Consider the following 10,000-nt stretch of genomic DNA (forward strand, 5'->3'; position numbering starts at 1 on the left):
ATATATATATATATATATATATATATATATATATATATATATATATATATATATATGTATATATATATACAAATATATATAATATATTTATATATATATATGTATATATACTTATATATACTATATATATATATATATATATATATATATGTATATATATATACAAATATATATAATATATTTATATATATATGTATATATACTTATATATACTATATATATATATATATATATATATATATATATATATATATATATATATATATATATATATATACATATATATATATATCAATAAATATATATATATATATATATATATATATATATATATATATATATATATATATACATATATATATATATCAATAAATATATATATATATATATATATATATATATATATATATATATATATATATGAATAATATGTATATATAACTATATATATATATATATATATATATATATATATATATATATATATAACTATATATATATATATATATATATATATATATATATATATATATATATATATATATATATATATATATATATATATATATATATATATATATATATATATATATATATATATATATATATATATATATATATATATATGTATAAATATATATGTATATATATAATAATATATATGTACATATATGAGAAATTTTGCACATTTAGACGTGTTTCCATATTTCTAATAAGCCATACATTTTAATACATTAATGTCTGGATTCTCTTACCGACCTCGGGATCAAAGTCTCGAGGCGAAATCAATCAAAGACAATACCATCTGACTGGCAGGGAATTGAACCTTGATCCAGTATGCTTGCATTACTGTGACCATATCATTTAGCCACAAAGAAAGATAACAGTCAATGACAATTGTTTTGTACATATACCTGTTGAATTCAGGTTTTTTGTATTTAGAATCGAAATCAACCCATCTTCACCATCGTAGCTAATTGATGGGTTTGTAACTTGGCATACGATTAATGACAATTTTTGTATATTTACACGTGGTTTTTCATATTTCAAATAAATCATATATATAAATTTTGCACAATTAACCGTGTTTTTTTTTTTTTCATATTTCAAATAAGACATCAATGTATTAAAATAAATGGCTTATTTGAAATATAAACAACACACGTCTAAATGTGCAAAATTTGTCAATAATCGAATGCCATGTCTATGTATGTATATATATTTATTCATTCTATCGAAACACACAAATACATCCATATATATGCACAGTAATAAATAATCTAGAAAAAAAAAGACTGGTAAACTGAACTAGACGGAAATTGAGGAAATCCTAGAAAGGATGCAGCATCAAGTTAATTTAAAGAAGTCTTAGAACAGGGCGCCATCAGATATTTTTCTTCAAAGAAGGAAAATGGAAATATCAACAAAAGAAATGGAGTGATAAAAATTGCAGAGGATTTCTTGACAATGCTTTTCAATAGTGATATAAGAAATAACTGCCTACAGAAATAAGGAAACACCTGAGCCGGTACAGAAGCAACATTACTAGATTGGATCCCTCTGGTTACAGCTCATTTTTTCCTTTCGCCTGCACCTACACAGAATAGTAAAACCTATTCTTTACATATTCTCCTCTGTTCTCATACTTCTAACAACATGAGGGTAATTACTGTACTATAATGATTCAATGGCTATTTTCTTCTTGTTAAGGGTAAAAGAGACTCTTTACCTATGATACGCAGCTATTCCAGAAAAAGGACACTACATAATCAAACCATTGTTCTCTAGTCTTCGGTAGTGCCATAGCCTCTGTACCATGGTCTTACGCTGTCTTGGGTTAGGGTTTTCTTGATTAAGGGTACAATCTATGTTATTTCTGTTCCTCTTGTTTTTTTCAAAATGGTGTGTTGGCCAAATTTAATAAGAGAGCAAGGCCATGGATGCCTGGTGGTTTATGAAGAGGTTGTCTCTTCCTTATTTGTTAATTTATCTCTCCAGAACCCTCCCCATTGTCCACAATTCAATTCAAGTGGCTATCCCAGAGAGTAATTAGAATTGCATAGTATATCGGCTCCACTATGTTGACAAATTTTCCGACTTTTTTATCTTTAGCTTTACTAACTTCATTGCGGTGAAGGTTATGTGTGTGTGTGTTTTTTATTCACATAAATCAAATATATTTGACAAAATCTCATGAAATCTGGTACCTTGACTGGCCATGATCAAAGGACAATTTAATTAGATTTTGAGAATAATTGGGATAAAGGTCAAGGCCTAGGTCCAGGAAAAGAAAAAAATAATCACAAAATTGAAAAACTATCTGATTTTAATCTGATTTATCCGATTTGCATGAAATCAGGTCCAAATCGAGCATAATTCAATTGCTAATCTTGAGATATAGGCAAAGATATCCACTCTACTCAGTGCCTGTTCTAGTCAGAGTGTGTTTTATAAATCACTTTATATATTTCTGTTCATATTTTTTTCATAATTATTATTAAGTTGGGTTTTAATTGTATGAATAGTTTTTATTGCCGTTAATTCCTATCCTGTCTGGAGATATTCAGCGAGATACAGGACCAGAACGTCTTAGACTTCGTCAGTACCGTCTACTGTATTGCAATATTCGTGGTCTGCATGAAAATATTCAAGAACTTACAGCTGCATACAAACAGTATTCTTTTGTGCTCAGAAACTTTGCTTTTTCAAATGAGGCCCTCATCTGGTTTTAAGAAGCCAATAATGTTGAAACGCGATGCCATCCCTAGGGCGAGGCGAATGGCGGGGTTTATTTGGAGTTAGTACCCAGCTTCTCATAAGTCCTGCTATGAATGTGGATGTCATGAGACTCAGGTAATAAAAGTTTGTGGCAGGCATAACAAGAACTATTTATATTGAATCTACAGGAATCCAGACATGGATGATTCTATCTTAGATTGTCTTCTTACTATTATGGCTAAGATACAAGATGATGATAAAATGGCCTATTTTGTTTTTGACGGTGATTTTAATGATCACCATAGGGAGTGGGTAAATTGTTTCTCCTACTGATGGGCATGGCTTAAGAGCTTTAGAGTCTGCCTCTGAATCAGGCTATGAGCAAATCAAAGTGAAGCTACCCACAGATCTCGTAAATGCTTGGACCTTGTATAAACAAACTCTCATGGTGTTATAACAGGTAAGGCTGGTTCTCCAGTGGGGACATCTGAGCATACCTTGATTTCATTAGTAGTGGAAACTGAGTAGCATGTCCTTGATGTGACATACTCATGTAATATTCATATAAAATCTCATACTGACTTGAATGGCCTTTTGAGGATCGTTTGGGCTTGAATTGGTTACAATTGTATCACACTGTTGAGGCTGTTGTTCCTTTGAATGAGAATCTGGTCACCATAATTGATAGGTATATCCCTTCTCGTGTGCTAAGATATAGAAAAGACAAACCCTTGATTATTGTAGACGTCCTTATTTGGAGAAGTAGGAGGTCTATCATATTTGGAAGGGTAACCAATCAGATTTAACTTGGAATAATTACACTCTGCTTGGAGCTTTTGCTCAGAGAGTTTATGCTTCAACTGAAAAGGAATGCAATTTTACCATAAAAGAAACCCTATCCGGTAGAACCCAAGAACATAAGTGGTAGGCTACCCTTGAATCTGCACTATTTGGGGTAGACGTAATGGTTGCCCCTTTAATTAAACCAGAAGACTCTGTCACTCACTGTCCAAAGGAAAAGGAAATCTTTTGGCTGATGTGTTTGACAGTAAGTAGAGTAATGAAAACCTTGATCTTCGTCATTCCTGTTTTCCTGAGGCTCAACTAACTATTTTAGCTTTTCAATCTCGGGAAATTAAAACTCTCTTGATGCTTATGTAGGCATAGACTCATAGAATTTTTCTTTTTTGTTTTATAAAAACTGCAGATTTCTTAGTTCATAGGTTATTTGTTATTTTCTGCAAGTTAGCAAAAAGATATTCTTTTAGCACTTGCAGAATTGATAATGTTACTCCATTATGCAAATGCATTAGTGGTAGTTCAGGTTAGCTGATTACCATCCAATTTCCATTACTCCAATATCATCTAAATTTTTTACCGAATTTTGGCAAAACGTTTAATAAGGTGTGCTGAAGGTAATCATCTGTATTCTAGTGTACCAACCGTGTGTCACACGATCGTACATAGTTTATTTTGTGCTTGTATCTTCACTCACCCCTCGCACTAAAAAGAACCTTAATAAACATGTCTGTTTTTCTCAATGGTAACGGTGTAGATTTTGAACAGGAAAATTCCTGTTGCCTTGAGCTTTTGTATATAAAGGAGTGTTCAATAATAAACTCACTCAGTTGCTTTCATCCCGTCTTTGAGGCACAACCTTCTCTCGGTCCCTTACATTGGTGACCCCGGAGCGCCTTGCTCCTCCCCCAGTCCACCCCCCCACCCCCCCGCCTCTCACCGATACTATGACGCCGTCAACGCATAACTTCTGAAGCAGTACTCGCCGTCACCAGCTGCCCGTATAGCAAAGCTTTTTCTATTCTCTCAACAACCGTTGGGGGACCAAAGGGCTTCGCTCGCCCTCAGGGAAGGTGAACAGTATCACTCGCCTGCAACCTACCGCAGACGGCTCTCCTCCAGATGTGAACCTACTTCGTGCCCTTTGGGTAAGCCGTTTACCCAAACCTGTACGCGCTGCCATACCCGATGTAAATAGTTTACCCATAAAGGACTTGATGACCAAAGCTGACACCCTTATGGACAGTCACTTCATGACCTTCAAAACCTCCATCAACGCCTCCACTCGTGACTGAGAGGAGACCTATTCAACTTCAACCGAAGCTGATGTGAATGCCTTAGGACAAACACCTATGAATGCCGTAGGACACACATGCCTATGAATGCCGTAGGCCTATGAATGCCGTAGGACACGCCTATGAATGCCATAGTGCACACACTCCTATGAATGCCATAGGACACATACGCCTACCCTGTGAAGAGCTGGAGCGGCAACAAAGCCATCCATCATCCAGCACTCGCTCGCGCCCAGACCAACAACCTCTACAGCCACTCACTGCCGCTAATTGGCGCAGTTTTTGCTACTACCACTCCAGATTCAGGGCGCCCTATTTAACATGTACAGTATGGTATATCATTTTTAGGGGGGGGGAGCCATGTACCAACCGTGTGTCACACGATCGTATATAGTTAATTTTGTGCTTTTATCTTCACTCTCCCTTCGCACTAAAAAGAACCTGAATAAACATGTCTGCTTTTCTCAATGGTAACAGTGTAGATTTTGAATAGGAAAATTCCTGTTACCTTGAGCTTTTGTATATAAAGGAGAGTGTTCAACAATACTCACTCAGTTGTTTTCATCCTGTCTTTGAATCACAACCTTCTCTCAGCCCGTACCACTAGTTTGTATTTTAGATCTCGTAAAGGCCCTGGAGCACGTGAATTCCTGATAATCTCCAATACTGTTCAGACATCCACTGATTGTTGTTTGGAAATTCGTATGATTGTCATTGATTCTTACGCTGCCTTCGACTGTGTTAATCATGAGGCCCTTGTTCTTAAATGCAAACGGTTGGGAGTGAGTGGGTCTTTTCTTATCATCATTATTGAATTTTCAATAATAGATCGCAAAGAGTTGTTGTTTATGTACGCCTTAGTGAGTATAGAAATATGATATCTGGTGTTCTTCAGGGTAGTATACTCAGCCCATTACAGAACATGTAGGTTGGCCTTAGAAACAAGCTTGTTGCATATGCAGATGATGTTACTCTCCACTCAGTTAATGCCTCAGTTAATGCCTTTTGAATTCTTGGTGTCATCATCATTTCTACCCCTTCTCTTCCAACTCCATCAGTTCTCTCTCTCTCTCTCTCTCTCTCTCTCTCTCTCTCTCTCTCTCTCTCTCTCTCTCTCTCTCTCTCTCTCTCGCTCTATATATATATATATATATATATATATATATATATATATATATATATATATATATATATATATATATATATATATATATGTATGTATGTATGTATATATGTATATATATATATGTATATATATATATATATATATATATATATATATATATATATATATATATATATGTATATATATATATATATATATATATATATATATATATATATATATATATATATATATCATCATCATCATTCTCATCTCCTCTTACGCCTATTGATGCAAAGGGCCTCGGTTAGATTTTGCCAGTCGTCTCTATCTTAAGCTTTCAATTCAATACTTTTCCATTCATCAGCACCTACTTCATGCTTCATAGTCTCAGCCATGTAGGCCTTGGTCTTCCAACTCTTCTATTGCCTTGTGGATCTCAGCTGGACGTTTGGTGAACTAATATCTCTTGGGGAGTGCAAAGGCGTCCCCAAACCATCTCCATCTACCCCTCATCATGATCTCGTCCACATATGGCACTCAAGTAATCTCTCTTATAGTCTCATTTCTAATCCTGTCCTGTCATTTAACGCTTAATATACATTGCCTTGGTCTACTTACCAATCCCTTTACAACGTGTTTCACTTAGGGCCAAGATATCCAAACTATATTCCATAAATTCATTCTCCCCTTGCTGTAACTTCCCAATCTGATTCATGCTTATAACATTCCAATCACCAATTTTAATTTTTTCTTTCTTTTATTTATAAACCAGCTGATTTTTAGCACCTAGCTTCGTCCGGGACTGGGGCCATCCTATCATTTTCTCTTTCCATAGGATGACTAAATGTATAGAGGATTCAATGGCTAGATTCATCAAAGGATAGCCAGTTCCTTGTGATGCGCAGTTTCTATCTAAGAAAGGGAAGTGGCCCTTTTCGGTCCATGCTAATTTCAGTAACATCATATGCAAGGCATCAGAAATAGAAGCCGAAGATGCAGCTTCTCTATCACCTTAAACTCATTCCATGATCCTGCTGCCAGTGACATCGAGAGTTAGGGGGCTTTCCCTCCACAATCAAAGTCATCGTTACTCTACCAGGTTGCATATCTGCTTATATAACCTTTAGCAAACATGGAATGCTAAGATATACCGTATAGCTCAGTTTTCCTCATCAATACCGCCTAGCACGTTAAAATAATAATAATAACAATAATAGTAATGATAATAATAATAATTATAATAATAATAATAATAATAACAATAATAGTAATGAAGATAATAATGATAATAATAACAATAATAGTAATGATAATAATAATAATAATAATATTAAAGAGATAATTAAAAGGCAGGAAAAGACACAAAACAACAGGAGCAAAAGATGGCCTAACAATTGATTTAATAATAGGAAGAGGAGATTTCAGAGTAGCAACACTGGCTGAACTCTACACCAAATATCTGCAAGAATTCTCTCTACCTACATCTTAGAAAAGCTTTATCATTATACTAATTCCCAAAAAAGGGAAACACAAAAGACCAAAAAAAATTCCGTTCAATAAGTTTACCCTCAGTAATATTTAAAATATTTACAAAGATTATATTAAGTCGAATAGAAAACAGCTAGACTTTAATCAACCAAAAATGCAGGCATGCTTTTGAAGTATGTATTCAACAACAGATCATTTCTATGTAATTAACCAACTAATGGAAAAATCAATAGAGTGAGACATACCCCTATGTATAACATTTATTGACTATGAGAAACCTTTTAAGTTCTGTCAAAACCTCAATAGTAATAAAAGCCCTTAAAAGACAAAGAGTAAATAAACCTTGTGTTAGAATACTTGAAGATGTCGATAGAGGAATTTCAGCTATCCTAAAACTATATAAAGATAGTGAGAACATTCCGATTGAGGAAAAGAGTTAAACAGGGAGACCCCATCTCCTAAATTATTCACAGCATATCTAAAAGGAGTTTTTAAAAATTCAAATTGGGAAAATGTAAGATTTAACTTTAATGGGGAATACCTTAACGAATTGAGATTTGCAGATAACAGTTCTATTTATGGAATCATGGAAAGAATTTCTAAAGAATATAAAAGATTTGAGTAGAGAAAGCAAAAAAAAAGTAGGTCTGAAATGAATGTAAGTAAAATTAAGATAATGTTCAATGAAAATCCAAAGATAACAAATTAGGGTTATGGTCGAATCTTGAGAGACTTAGGTGTTTTCGTGAGACATGAAACCGAAATTATAAGAAGGATAAGAAGGAAATTGAGAGCGTTTGGTAAACAAAATGATGTTATGAAAATTAAGATGCAAATTTCTCTAAAAAGAGAATGATAAATAAAATATTTACAAAGACTATATTAGGCCGAATAGAAAGACAGCCAGACTTTTATAAACCAAGAGAGCAAGCAGGCTTTAGAAGTGGGTATTCAACAACTGACCATATCCATGTAATTAACCAGTTATCGGAAAAATCAACAGATTATGGAAAACCATTATGTATGACACATAGACTAATATTCGATGAACATGCAGAAATAACAAATACGTTATGGAAAAACCTCAAGATATTGTTAATGAATATACATAATTAAGACAGAGAGTAAGTGTTTTTCCATGACATGAGACCGAAATTAAGATACGGGTAAGAATGGGATTATGAAATGTAAAATGCCTCTTTCTTCAAAAAGTAAAGTGGCCCTACCATTAATAACTTATGAATCAAAAACTTGGAGCCATACTAAAGCCTTAGAACATAAGACAATTGCAACTCAAAGAGCTATGGAGAGAACAATGATGGAAGTAACACTAAGAGACAGAAAAAATGCAACATGGATCTAAGAGCAAACTAAATTAGAGGATATTCTAACGTCATGTAAAAAAAAGAAATGGACAGGGGCAGTATATATAATGAGAATGACAGACAACAGATGGACACAGCAAGCAAAGGAAAAGAACACTATGGATTGACGAACTGAGATAATTTGCGGGTGTAGACTGGCAGAAAAAGACCATAAACAGAGGGGAGTAGGACGTGCAAATCCTTTGCCCTGCAGTAGACTAGATACGGATAATGAGTCTGATATTCGCACAAATATCCATTTATCCAATCTACACACTGACAGACTCACACACATTACATATATATATATATATATATATATATATATATATATATATATATATATATATATATATATATATATATATATATATATATATATATATATATATATATATATATATATATATATACGAGTTTGGTTTGGATGCAGTCAGCCTTATGCCAGTACTGTCCATAGTCCAAAGACATTCAATAATAGTTGTAAGGCATTCAATGGAATAAGAGGCCTGGTGTTTAAAGGCTTAAAGGCCGTTCATGAATGGCAGAGCTAAGGGAAAGTGACAATGCCCTAGCTAGCAGGACAATGTCCTTAAGCCTGACCATACAGTATATACATATGATCAGCGGCCAAGCCCCCTCTCCACCCAACCTAGGACCAGGGAGGCCATGTAATGGCTGTTCATGAGTCAACCGGTAGACCTGTAGATTCTTCCAAAACCCCCACCCTTAGCTCATAAGGATGGTAAGGTTGCAGACACTATTAGCAGCTATCGAGCTTGAGCGGGATTCGAATCGCCTACTGTAGGCTACGATATTCTAACAAATCCAGACCAATGACGAAATGATTAAAAGATTTCAATATTTCTAATGTGAAGCTACGATGGGCATTTTTACTCAGAAACTGTTTTATTCTTACTAAGGCGTCACATCTACCCAAATGAAAAATTAAACTCGAATACTCATCGGCGATCTGAAGGTTATTATCCTGATGCCATCATTCATTGTACCAAAGAGATATTCAAGTTCTCGAACCTTGGCAATCTGAGTTGGACTAGTTTAGTGTCATTAAAACATAATATTATATATTACCTGAACCAAGCTACGTATTATAAAAAGAACAGTTATCATTTCACTGTGGGATTTGGCTTCATAAACTGATTATATCTGATATAATTTTGATTGACAAAATTACCACAATAAAACCTTTGAAGGCTAAACCTGTTGAA

The sequence above is a fragment of the Palaemon carinicauda genome, chromosome 28 (genome assembly GCF_036898095.1).
Source record: "Palaemon carinicauda isolate YSFRI2023 chromosome 28, ASM3689809v2, whole genome shotgun sequence".
NCBI lineage: Eukaryota > Metazoa > Arthropoda > Malacostraca > Decapoda > Palaemonidae > Palaemon > Palaemon carinicauda.